Below are 12202 nucleotides of genomic sequence, written 5' to 3'. Positions count from 1 at the left end.
CAGCTTCTACCATCCGGTGGCAGCTTCTTTGCACCCACAGCTGGCATTTCCTGGGCATCTGCCCACTCCCGACTTGATCGTGACTCTTGGACTTGGTCCCCTTGTTCCACAGGTACTCTCGTCTGGAAATCCTTCGTTGTTGCATTGCTGGTGTTGGTCTTCCTTGCAGTATTCCCCTATCACGACTTCTGTGCTCTCTGGGGAACTTAGGTGCACTTTGCACCCACTTTTCAGGGTCTTGGGGTGGGCTATTTTTCTAACCCTCACTGTTTTCTTACAGTCCCAGCTACCCTCTACAAGCTCATATAGGTTTGGGGTCCATTCGTGGTTCGCATTCCACTTTTGGAGTATATGGTTTGTGTTGCCCCTATACATATGTGCTCTCATTGTAATCTATTGTGACTGTACATTGCTTGCATTGCTTTCTATTGCTATTACTGCATAATTTTGGTATTGTGTACATATATCTTGTGTATATTTGCTATCCTCATACTGAGGGTACTCACTGAGATACTTTTGGCATATTGTCATAAAAATAAAGTACCTTTATTTTTAGTATATCTGTGTATTGTGTTTTCTTATGATATTGTGCATATGACACCAGTGGTATAGTAGGAGCTTTACACGTCTCCTAGTTCAGCCTAAGCTGCTCTGCTGAGCTACCCTTTTCTATCAGCCTAAGCTGCTAGACACCTCTTCTACACTAATAAGGGATAACTGGACCTGGTGCAGAGTGTAAGTACCCTTTGGTACCACTACAAACCAGGCCAGCCTCCTACATCGGATCAGCTGAAACGGCAGGAAAGCGTACAAAAGGCCCCGAGGCCAAGGACACGACATCCCATCCACCTCCCAAGCCTGAGGACACCGAAACCGGGAGCAGAAGTGACTGAGTTTCGCATTTTCCGGGGACGCAAACACATCCAACACCGGAAGACCCCAGAGACGAACAAGATGAAGAAACAGTGACCTCCGGAGGGAGAAAAGTTGTGAGGAAGGAATCACCCTGCTTAGCAGATCCGCCCGAACATTGACCACCCCCCGAATGTGGGTAGCTCGGAGAGAAGGAACCCATTCCTGAGCCCACAAAAAAATCTTCCTGGCCAGACTGAACAAAGCCCTCGACCGGGTCCCCCACTGTCGGTTTACATAAGCCTTGGCTACTAAGTTGTCTGTCCGAATAAGAACCGCAACTTCCTTCAGGGACACCTGGAAACGAATCAGGGCGAACAATACTGCTTTCAACGCGCTCCAATTTGACGACCGATTGGCCTCCAGTGGGGACCAAAATCCCTGAATCTGTGCCGACCCCATCCAAGCACCCCATCCGGAGAGGCTGGCATCCGTTGTTACCACCACTGGGCTCAGAGGAGACAAAGACACCCCTACCCGAAGATGATTGGACCCCAACCACCATCTCAACTCCCTGCGAATCAACCCTGACCCCGGAATCCTGGTCATCACAGAACCAGACCCTGGTGCCCCCCTTTTCAGGAACCAGTTCATCAAGCAAAGAAGATGGAATCGCGCACAAGGGACCAGAAATATCACGGACGCCAAATGACCTTGCAGACGTAACCACAGAAGCGCACGTGGGGCAGGCTGCAACATGACCTCCCTCACCATGGACTGAAGTACACCTAACCTCTCTTCTGACACCGTCACCAAACCGAGAAGAGTCCGAAACCGAGCCCCTAGAAAAACCAGATCTTGGGACGGGACCAAATCTGACTTCCCCCAGTTGATCAAAAACCCGTGGTTTTGCAGGACCACCAGCACCAGGGCCACCTGCCTCCACAACAGGACACTCGAGGGTGCATGTATCAGGATGTCGTCCAGATACGGATGAATAAACACCCCTTCTGAATGCAGCAAAGCCACCAGGGGGGGCAGCACCTTCGTAAAAATCCGGGGAGAAGACTTGAGGCCGAAAAGCAGTACACAGAACTGATAATGATCCCGATCCACAGCAAACCTTAGGAACCGCTGAGAAGTCTTTGCTACAGGCACATGTAGGTATGCATCCTGCAGATCCAGTGACACCAGAAAGTCCCACTGACTGACCATTGGAAAAATAGTCTGAATTGACAGCATGCGGAAATACACCGTCTTGATCCAAGCATTCACCCCTTTCAGATTGAGCACAGGCCAAAAAACCCCTGACACCTTCTGAACTAGAAACAAGACAGAATAAGTGCCCTGACACCTTTCTTCTAGAGGAACGTGGGAAATGGCCCCTTTTAAAAGCAAGTCCCGGACTCCATCCAATAATGCCTCTCTCCGTGCCCCGACCGCAGGCAGAGGAGTGGGACGCACCCCCGAATCTGGAGGCACCACAACGAAATCGATGACGTAACCATTGGCCACAATGTCCAGCACCCAATGATCGCTGACACTCTCCTGCCAAGCGGAAAGAAAGTGCCTCAGCCGTCCCCCAACCTGCCCTATGCCAGGCCCACAGTGATTGTCAGGACCCCTTCTTGAACCCACCCCGGTTCGAAGGAGCAGACTTCTTAGGGGAAAAACGTGGCTGAAAACGACGTCTCCTGAATGAAAAAGATTTTGCATCCATCTTGGGAGAAGAACGAGAATGCTTCTTCCACCCTTTGCCAGAAGCAGATCCCCCTTTATAAGGTAAGGCATGCTTCCTTTCCTTAAATGCCTTGGAAAGCATTGAAGGCGATTGATCTCCAAACAAGCTACGACCCTCAAAGGGCAGTCTCAAGAGGGCAGACTTCTCCCCAGGATCGGCCTTCCAGGACCGCAACCAGAGGGACCTACGGGCCCCAATCAAAGCCCCAGATGCCAGAGCCGAAGTACGGACCACATCTGATGATACATCTGCCAGCAACCTGGCCTGTTGCTCCATACCAGCCAGGAGTTCGGAGCACACCGCACCTTCCTGAACAGCCACTGCCAGCTTATCAAAGTATTGTACCAACAACTGGGCTGCATAAGCAGAATATATACCTGCTCTCAGGGCCAGATTCTCAGCCGCAAAAGCCCTCTTGAGCCCAGAATCCACCTTACGGTCCGTGGCATCAGTAGGCACACAATCCTCTGGATTGACCGCCGTCTTGCCAATCAGGGTAGCCAAAATTGAATCCAGGCGAACAGAGGAAGGCAGAACATCCTCCCCCTCTAGCAAATAAAGCTTCGGAAGGAATCGTGGAACTTGAGCTTTATCCACATCCTTCCATTCCTGAAACACCATATCCTTCACAGGACCCTGAAAAGGCATGGCAAACTTAGAAGGCGTCTGATACTGCGGGAATAAGTGAGAGTCAGAGCTCGTAGGCTGAAACACTGGAAAACCTAAATTATCCCGTACAAGTGCCATCACCTCCCACATCTCTTCCCTGGAGACATATTTCCCCCCAGAGGAAGTAGATGGAGCCTCCCCGTCCTCATCATCCGAAGAAGACCTTTCCGCAGTAGCAGGAGGATGTGATGATTTAGACCGAGTAGGCCTGGCCATCCCTGCCTGGAGAGCCCTAGAAACAGCCACCTCTATCATGTCCTGCACCTCCTCCCTGGACATGAGTGGCGCAGCACCACCGGCACCTGGTGACCCCCAGGGGTCGACATGGTAGCAGCACCCTCCTCCCCCGAGGAGGAGGAAGAAACAATCCTGCGACGTTTAGCCGGAACCTTCGGCATGGTAAACCCAATTATAACTACCAACTCACTGACCCCGACTACCAAATATATAGGATACAGGACCTCCCATAAAAAATCCTGTAACCAATCCAAAATGAACCCAAATAGTTAAAAATGCGGGCAGGACGCCCGTCCTACCGGTTCTCAGAAGTCCAAAAACGTCAACCGGCACCTCCGCGGGCCGAGGAACCGTAAATAGACGCCCCAGCCGCAAAGAGCCGACTGACCTCGTCAGCCGACTCCCAGGACGCGTCCCACAAGCAGCCCCGCCTGCTTGTCGAAGACGCGACCGGCCAGAGCACACCTCGAGGAGCCCCGCGCCCCGAGGAGTGCAGAAATCGATGCCCCCCCAGGCCCTGCCATGGAGGAAAGGAGAACAGGTAAGCCTAGCGTGGGCTAGACAAAAAAAACAGGAGGTGGTAGGGGTGGGGGGGGGTTTAAAAGGAGAAGGGAGGGTCTAGAGGGAGGCAGGAAGCCTCATTGGTTAAAAGGAAGGCGAGGGAGGGACGGGAGGTAATGAGTCTGAGACTATGAGGCAAAGGGAAGAGAACAGAGTGATAAACCGCAGAACGAATCCTGTGGGACAGAATGTGGAAAACTGTTTTATCCAATTCCGGCCCTCTGAGAAGAGCTAAAATCTGACCTCTAAATGTACCTCGGTTTAGAGCTTTGCCATTTGTTAAACAGCTTCTGGGCGCTGCAGAGGCGGGGGAAGCCCTTCAACCGTAGGGTATCCCTCTAACAGGCCCTTCAGTTAATGGGAGGACCTTCTTTTCACAGACCACTTCTTCATTGCTACATGAGGTTAATTTATAATCAACAATTTATTTTAACTGCCAAATATTGTCAATTTATTGCAAATGCAAGCCAGTAATCTATTTAAGATTTTTTTTGCATTATTTTATTTATTTTACATTTATATTTACTTATCATTTCAGTGTCACATTCTGTGCTGTTTTATGTGTGAAAGTTTGTTTGCTATCACCTCATATAACATCAAATATGCTAATTAGTTCTCACTCCAAAGGACTTTTAAAACCTGAGAGCTCTGGTTTAACAATGTAATGAAGCGACACGTGTGTCAGGCACCCAATGGACGCCTAACAGACGGTTTGTATATACCATATACTTTTAAAGTTTAAACATTAAATTAGACATTGAAGGTTTTACTTAAACACTGTCTACTTGTGATCAGTGACTTCACAAATAATTTGAGTTGTGTTCTGCTGTCTTTATTAGATGTTAATGAGTTTATCTCTGCAGTTTTTTAGCGTTGTATTTCCATTTTAGTTTAAAAAAAAGAAGTGCTTTCACCTGGTGACCTTTCGTGTGTGAGGCACATGCGTTAAGCACTACCCTAGAGAAACCTAGTGAATGATGGGCTGTTTTGGTCCTCACAGCGCTGAGAAGTCAGTAATGAAGTCTGGATGTTTCCGTCTCTTCTTGACTTTAACGATTCCATTTTCAAATTGTGCACTTGCTTTGAATATTCTTTACTGAACAAAAATAGTAATGATGCAAAAGTTTGAAGCAAAGTTAACCTGTCTCATTTAATTTAATAGAACGACAAGAACATGTTACTTATCTCCAATGTACAGAAACCCTGTTTTAACAGGAGGAATGAAGCTGATAGGCACCTCATGAGTATAGCGCCCCGAAGGCTGCACAGCCGAGGTTAGTGAACTACAAACTCTGAATGGAGCTGCAGATACTGAGAGAGAAGTCTGTCTCAGATGAGTCTGTGCTGCAGCCGCAGGAAAACACGCAGCCCCAGCATCTCGGGCAGAAATAGGTTTAAAAAAAAGTTAAAGCCGAAGAACATTTCCTTGCGTTCCCGATATATAAATGACAATAATGAAAGAACTAAAACCGAAGAGAAGAACTCCCGGTTCGTGGAAATGTTTGGACTCGGGCTCCAGGCAGCTGTTTGCAAAGAGTAAGTGGCCTGTATGCACCAGGAAACCTCAGTCCACCCCGTGCACGGCTGCCCACGTGCCCGGTGTGAAATTCCCGCGTCAGACGCTGTCGGCATGTCAGGATGGCCGAGCGGTCTAAGGCGCTGCGTTCAGGTCGCAGTCTCCCCTGGAGGCGTGGGTTCGAATCCCACTTCTGACATTGAGCTTAACTTTTGTCGTGGATACAGAAGATATTTCTGTAAATTACTCCATCTACTTCATGTTTCGTGTACAAATTGCCTCAACATGGCAGAAACAATAAAGATCTGGATTTGCGTGAAAACATATAAGAGGAGCAAGTGACTGACTTTCTGTCTATATGTAAACAGCCTCCAACAACATCTCGGCACTTCGGTGCCCTGTAGACCATGGCACCCCCTCAACAGAGCCAAACTAGAAGTAGCTGGAGACCAGAGTCTAATTTAAAGACAATACATGGAACATGGAGAGCAACTGGATGTTGTGTAACTAGAAAAACCAGAACAGAAAGAGGAGGAAGGAGATTCGATCCTGGGGCGTACACATGCCTGTGAACACGTGCAAATATTGGCTGGTAAATGCGGCATGGGCGAGCTGGACTGGCACACTGGGCACCGGGCACAGAGGGGCACACTGGGCCCCGTGCAAAATAGGGTTACACTGGATACCAGCCACAGAGGTGCACACTGGGCACCAGGCACACAGGGGCACACTGGGCACCAGGCACATAGGGGCACACTGAGCACTAGGCACACAGGGGCACACTGAGCACCAGGCATAGAGGGGCACACTGGGCACCTGGCACAGAAGGGCACAGAGGGGAACACTGGGCACAAGGCAAAGAGGGGCACCAGGCACAGAGGGGCACACTGGGCACAGGGCAAATAGGATTTCACTGGGCACCAGGCACACAGGGGCACACTTAGCACCAGGCACAGAGGGGCATTGAGCACCAGGCACAGAGGTGCCCACGTGGCACTGGGCACAGAGGGTCACACTGCACCAGGTACATAGGGGCACACAGGGCACCAGGCGCAGAGCGGCACACTGGGCACTAGGCACACAGAGTTACACTGGACACCAGGCACAGAGGGTTACGGTGGGCACCAGGCACAGAAGGGCACACTGGGCACCATGGACAGAGGGGCACACTGGACACTGGGTACAGAGGGGCACACTGGGGCACACTGCACTGGGCACAGATGGACACACAGGACACCAGGCACAGAAGGGTACACTGAGCACCAGGCACAGAGGGGCACACTGGGCATACAGATTACCCTTAACAGGGCAGAATGCCACTAGATATTACGATGTGACAGTATTTCAAAGGGTCTTAACACAATAGAGGAATGTAATTCCTTGATGACTGATTGGTAATTGGGTTCCCCTGAGTGGTATTCTGCAGTTTTTTCTTGGAGTTGACATTCTATTATGTTCACATTTTTGTAGTAGTTAGGACAACATATTCTTTCTTTTTTTCAGCAAAAACATTTCTAAATGTATATTTTTTAATGAAGAATGACATGTCTGAGATTGGTTATAAACATCTTCATATGCATTTCTATTAGTGAAGAATGACATGCTCTAGATCTTTTATGTTTAAATTAATTTACATGTGATTTATTTACAAGATTAAATCTGGATTAAGCACCCCCACTTTTTTTCCTGATTCCCAATGCGGGCTAATATTTTCATTTATTGCCCATTTGTTAGTTGTTGATTGGCCTTTGAGTTGTTTTGTTTTGACTTTCAAAAATAAGGGGGAGTAGCCCCGAACCCCATGAATAAGTAGGAGTGGCCCAAGCACATGCAATCTTCAAGTGTGCGGTGTTGGTTGTTGACTCAATGGGTGGAAATCAGAAACTCACTAGGAGCTCTATTAGTGTAGTGTCTTGACTTGGAGTCAGTCTTTTGACGCCAATTGCCATATTTCCTGTATTAGTGTTTCAGGTATGAAGCACGCAGCCTTTACTGCCACCTCGATTTGGCATTTAAAACCCTTTGCCATGCCTTAAACTCGCCTTTTATTACTTATAAGTCACCCTTATAGTAGGCCCTATGTGACCCACAGGGCAGGGTGCAGTGTATTTAAAAGGCAAGACATGTACTTTTTAAGTTTTACATGTCCTGGAAGTGAAAAACTCCCAAAGTCATTTTTCAGTATTGGGAAGTCTTATCCTCTCATAGGCCATCATTGTGAATTCCTTAATATAATTTTAAGCTGTAACTCCTAACGAAAGGAGTAGTTACATCAAGTTTCATATCTTTGGAATGGTAATGATAAATCCTCTTTATTGGTAAATTCAGATTTAACATTACTATTTTAGAAATGCCACTTTTAGAAAGTAGGCATTTCTCTGCCCTTCCTGCTCTATGTGCCTTAGAGCCTGTCTCCAATATACGTCTGAGCTAGGCTGGGTGACAGCTGCCACAGCCACAAACACAGGACACTCAATTGCATCTGCAGTCATCTGCATACTGATGGGTCTTCCTGGGCAGGAAGAGTAGATGTCTCTCACATTCCAAAAGCTAGTGACCTTATCCCACACAAAGGACTGATTACCCCTCAGATTTCCTGGCAGACAGGGCTGGGCTGAAAGGGGAACTGATGCACTTCAAAACCACTCTTTGAAGTCTCCCCCACTTCAAATACACATTTGGGTATAAGTACTGGGTCTCTAAACCCATCAAATCAAACGCTTCTTGACCTGGAACTGAACCTCTGGCAGAAGAATTGCTGTGCTGCTCAAAGAACTTAACTGGACTGTTTTTCTGGAAGGACTGTTTTTCTGCTTGTTGTCCTGCTGTCTGCTGCTCTTTGAATGTGCTGGAAGGACTCTGCCTTCCCATCAGAGTGATCTCCAAGGGCTTGCTGGCTTGCCCCCCCTGTTCTCCTGCAGTCTCAGGGACATCAGACTGCCTACAACTCTCCTAGTGCAGCTCTACTCTGCTCTTTGTGAGTCTCACCCTAGTCTGAGGTGGCCTCTCCAAGCTCTGGGACTCGAAATCGGGTGCTGTGGATGAGTTCTACAAAAAATAGGTTCATCAGCTCTCTGACGATGATGCAGTGGCTGCCCGACAACTGGCACGCTGACGATGCTCTGAGTGGCCCCATCGCTTTAAAGCAACAGAGCTTGCCGACAACACAGTGACTGAATGAAAAATACCAACATATTGTGCCCTCTGCGTCAGAGCTTTGCTCCATCCAAGGTACTGTTTCAGAAGACCCTACGTGGATTCTGTATCCGTAACAACCCTCCAGCACGTTCAGCCAGAACTTTGGATTTGCACCGGTCCCTTGTGACCTCAAGTAAACTTTTGACAGTTAGTGACTTCTAAGCACTGTTTTCACATTTAATCTTTTAAAAAAACATATCTCGATTTCCACTAGATGGATTTTTGTCATTTTGGTCTTGTTTTGATTAGATAAATATTCTCTATTTTTCCAACCTGGTGTTGAGTCTTTCTGTGGTGTTTCCTCAGTGTTACTGCATATGTTATCGCACAAATACTATACACATTGCCTTCTAAGTTAAGCCTGCCTGCTGTGTGCCAGGCTCCCAGTGGTAAGCACAGGATAATTTAGGTTGTGTTGTGACTTATCCTGACTAGGATTGTGGTCTCTAATTAGACAGGGTGCATACTTCTGCCAACTAGAGACACCATTTCTAACAACAGGAAATAGCACGCACAGTTATGAAAATGTGCAATACTCAGAAAGAGGAGGCATACAATGGAAGGTTAGGGGTGGGTCATTCGATAGAAAGAAAGGAGAAAGAGCCAATTGATAAATTTAGGTCAAGGGCAAATTTCATGCAGAATTTAGAAATATTTTGAAAGAAAGCTTTTCGACATAGCATGCAGTCTGGAGATGTACAAAACCTATAGGAAGGAAGAACATTATTTGTGTGTGAGACTGCATAGCATTTGTACAGCACCCTGTTACCCCCATGCTGTTTACATTTTCAAAAGCATCTGCTGTGATCACAACACCCACTCTTTTGGCTCCATTTGCCTACTTTTCAACATAATTGTCTTTTTTTGGTAGGAAGGTGCTCGGTTTCTTTAACACATCCATTTTGTTTATTTAAAGAGTGTGGACCTTTAATTCTGCTAACCACCCTGTACTTTCCCAAAATTCCTTATGGTCAGCAGACGTTCATCCACAAACATGCTATAAGTTACCTGGAAATCCTGGTAAGGAAGTGGGTTACATTGGAACTATTGTGCAAATCAATATACTCTGAGAAAATATAGATGAGACCAGTGCTTTGCCATCTCCTCTTCACTGACATCATGGAAAAACACTGGTTGTTAAAGAGATGTGGGAAGGAGAAAAATCGGAGAGATTATGGAAGAAATGAAAAGAGCAAAGCCTTCAGAGCCTTCATAAATCTCTGAAGGTTTGACTCGATATAGAGCGAGCTGGACTTAATTCCATTTTACAGGGTCAGACTTTCACATGAATTAATATTCCCCATTCGCTGACAATTGAATTAATAGTTTCCACTTCATGGCGCTAGATGCTCATTGAGGATAGCTATTGTTCATGCTGCAGTGCAGCGGGTGGTGCTACTGTGAGAGGAAGGAGAGAGAAAACATGGCCATGAAACGTAGTCCGAACCCTAGGAGGAGGGTGAGTTGGGCAGAATTGAAAAAAGACAAGCGCAATAGTGTGTATGTTGACATAAGAATAATGTTAAAATGAGGATCCATCTGACCAGTGACTTGAACCCTGGACCCTCAAATTAAAAGCCTGATGCTCTACCAACTGAACTATCCAAGCTCCTCAAAGTACATAATAGAGGTCCTTTACTGATCACAGTTGTGCTCGACTAGACTTTCCATGTGGTTGCCTCAGGTGCATGCACCTCCTTTCTCAAGATGTTTAATAACAGTCTTTATCACACACATCAGATTCATTTTTAGGGTCGAGCGCACACAAGCCTCTGGCCCTGTTGTAATCTCTCTGTGGGCTTTTAACCACGCCCACTGCACGCCCATGAGTTTGGTTGGTTTGTAGGCTTTCCTTTTAAAATTCACTTGATTTCATCAGTGGAAGGTATGCATACGTCATGCCATTTCCAGTGTTTAGCCCTCCTCAACAGTACCGTTAAACTACTGAAAACATAAGAGGCTCTACGTTTCTGTATGGTTTCTGGACTACTTTTTTCTATTTATTTACTACGCAGCGCAATCTCGCTGGACAGTGGTCGAGCGCTTTGCATGACATCGAACCTGTTACATGGATAATTACATTTTTGCTGATACGTTTGACTGCAAGCGAACTTCTGTTTTACTTTTTATTTTCAACTTATGTGGCAAGAAAAGTCCAGTTAGGAATTTACAACGCAAACACCTCTTACTCGAGCAAACACGAGACCCATTGCTTTGCAATGCTTGTTCTCTTTGGCCGTCTCTTTCACACGCTTCCTCTTGGGCCCCGCACCATGTACTGAGAGAAGTGCCAGTCCACTGATACAGTGCCATGGCACTGAGGCAGCACTGTCCAAGCGCTGACAGACAGTGACAGGACAGTGCACAGACAGTAACACTGCAGTGCAAGCAGTGACATGACACTGAGACAGCAGTGCCCAAGCACAGGCGCCTCAGTGAGAAAATCGTGACAGGGCAGGGTCCAGGACAGATCAGTAACAGAGCACAGCAGGGCAGTCACTGGGCTCTGCCACCCGTTTCCACTAGCTCTGTATCCCTCCTCCCTCTCACCTCCCCACCCCCTCTTTCTGTCCCACCTGACCCCTCTCGGGGTCCCACCTGACCCTCACTGCACTGTCCCCCACTTTGTCTTCTGGCACACCCCTCACTGGCAGGGCAGTCACCAGGCTCTGCCACCCCTTTCCACTAGATCTGTATCCCTCCTCCCTCTCACTGTCCCACCTCACCCCTCCCACTGTCCCACCTGACCCCTCTCACTGCCCCACCTGCCCCTCACTGCACTGTCCCCTCCTGTGTCTTGTGGTCTGCCCTCTAAAGCCACAAGGCTAATTAAAGCCCAGAGTGTGTTTCCTCCGCACCAGTGTCCATGCCCTTTAAACAGCAGCCGCCATGCTGGTTGGTGGTTTGTTTTTGGTGCAGGAAGAGGCTGCTCCTGCTGCAGTGAAGTTTCCCCACTGACAGGGGATAGAGCGGTCCAGAGTCTCTCTTCCCAGTAAGTAGAGGGCTGATGCCTTCTTGGCACATCTATGGGTCTCTTCAGGTGATGCCTTCTGGTCTCTCCAGGTGATGCCTTCTTGGCACATCTCTAGGTCCATCCAGGTGATGCTTTCTTGGCACATCTCTGGGTCTCTCCAGGTGATGCCTTCTGGTCTCTCCAGATGATGCCTTCTTGGCACATTTCTGGGTCTCTCCAGATGATGCCTTCTTGGCATATCTCTTCGTCTCTCCAGATGATGCCTTCTTGGCACATCTCTAGGTCTCTCCAGGTGATGTCTTATTGGCACATCTATGGGTCTCTTCAGGTGATGCCTCCCGGTCTCTCCAGGTGATGCCTTCTTGGCACATCTCTGGGTCTCTCCAGATGATGCCTTCTTGGCATATCTCTGGGTCTCTCCAGGTGATGCCTTCTTGGCACATCTCTGGGTCTC

The 12202-nt window shown here is 47.9% G+C and overlaps 1 non-coding gene across 1 annotated transcript; it reads left to right on the top strand.

The window, feature by feature from the left end:
- Nucleotides 1–5692: 5692 nt before the first annotated feature.
- Nucleotides 5693–5775, top strand: TRNAL-CAG (transfer RNA leucine (anticodon CAG)). The gene has a single exon. It is a non-coding gene; the product is annotated as a tRNA-Leu (tRNA).
- Nucleotides 5776–12202: the final 6427 nt, after the last annotated feature.

Source organism: Pleurodeles waltl, unplaced genomic scaffold, assembly GCF_031143425.1.
Source record: "Pleurodeles waltl isolate 20211129_DDA unplaced genomic scaffold, aPleWal1.hap1.20221129 scaffold_39, whole genome shotgun sequence".
NCBI lineage: Eukaryota > Metazoa > Chordata > Amphibia > Caudata > Salamandridae > Pleurodeles > Pleurodeles waltl.
Note: the sequence above shows the minus strand (reverse complement) of the source record. Positions and strands in the feature narration are given on the sequence as shown.